Raw genomic sequence first — 1,451 nt, 5'->3', positions numbered from 1 at the left:
TTGGCGTAATCTATCCAGAGTCTTCTTCACATGATCCCGATGTTTTTCTATTAAACTGGAGAAAACTAAGATGTCATCCAGGTAAACAATTATGAACAGATCCAAATAGTCCCGAAATATATCGTTTACAAGGTGTTGGAAGGTTTCTGGGGCATTACAGAGACCAAAAAGGCATCACCAGATATTCAAAATGCCCGAAGTGGGTTCAAAAAGCCATCTTCCGTTCGTCACCTTTGCGGATTCTAAACAGATTGTAAGCGCCCCTCAGATCCAGTTTTGAGAAGAAACATGCTCCTCGCAGCCTTTGGAATAACTCAGGAATTAGAGGCAGGGGATAATGATTTTTGACCGTTATCTTGTTTAGGTCACGTTAGTCCACACAGGGTCTGAAGGTGTGATCCTTCTTCTCAACAAAGAAGATGCGAGCTCCTGCTGGTGATGTAGAAGGCCGAATAAACCCCTTTTCCAAACTCTCATCAATATAACCCCGGAGGACCTCTAATTCTACTTCGGATAGGGAGTAAATTCGTCCAAAAGGAATTTCGGTGCCGGGAAGGAGCTCAATCGGACAATCATAGGAACGATGAGGAGGAAGAGTATTGGCAATCTTTTTATTAAATACGTCCAGATAATCGTGGTAAACAACAGGAACAAGTTTCATGGTCTCGGGATCAGAGTGAATTCTAAGAAGAGAGGTTGCTGCACTTGGTTTTTTAGGAATACAGTGGTTCAGACAGTATTCCGAAGGGAAGAAGATTTCTCCAGACAACCAATTGATGGTTGGGTTGTGTGCTCTTAGCCAGGGCATGCCGAGAATAACTGGAAATATCGGGGAAGTAATGATATCCAGACACAGAAATTCCTGGTGTCCCGAGGAGGTGATGCATAACATTGGCACGGTCTCTTGTGTCACAGGGCCAGAACTGATACCGGATCCATCCGCTAGATGAACCTAAAGTCTTTGTGCCTTGGTACGGAGCAGAATCTTATTCTGGGTAGCGAAGTTTGCATCCATAAAACAACTACAAGCACCCGAGTCTATAATGGCTGGACCGTGATCGTCCCTTCGGCCAGTTGTAGCTGAAGGTGGAAGGAGAGATGCGTTCGGCTTGTTCCTTGGGGATGCATCATATAGAACCAGCTGGGAGAGGGCTTACGAGGTCTTATTGGACACATCACTATATATTGACCTGCGTCACCACAGTAGAGACAGAGCTAAAACTTCTGTCATCGAATACGTTCTGCAGCAGACAACTGTGGTCTCCAAAAGCTCCTTCTAGATGGATTAAGATGTTTTCCTTTATTAATGGGTAACTCTGACGGAACAGCAGTCGTAGAGGGCACAGGAGTCCCCATTTCTGAACATATCAAGATCTCCCCATTTGTTTTCTCATCCTGTCTCTCCCGAATCCGACGGTCAATGTGGATAGTCAGGTCTATCAGATTCTCCA

This window comes from Staurois parvus, unplaced genomic scaffold, assembly GCF_062004578.1.
Source record: "Staurois parvus isolate SC_StPar_1 unplaced genomic scaffold, SC_StPar_1.0 ptg001080l, whole genome shotgun sequence".
Lineage (NCBI taxonomy): Eukaryota > Metazoa > Chordata > Amphibia > Anura > Ranidae > Staurois > Staurois parvus.
The sequence above is the reverse complement of the archived record's forward strand: the minus strand, read 5'-3'. Positions refer to the sequence as shown.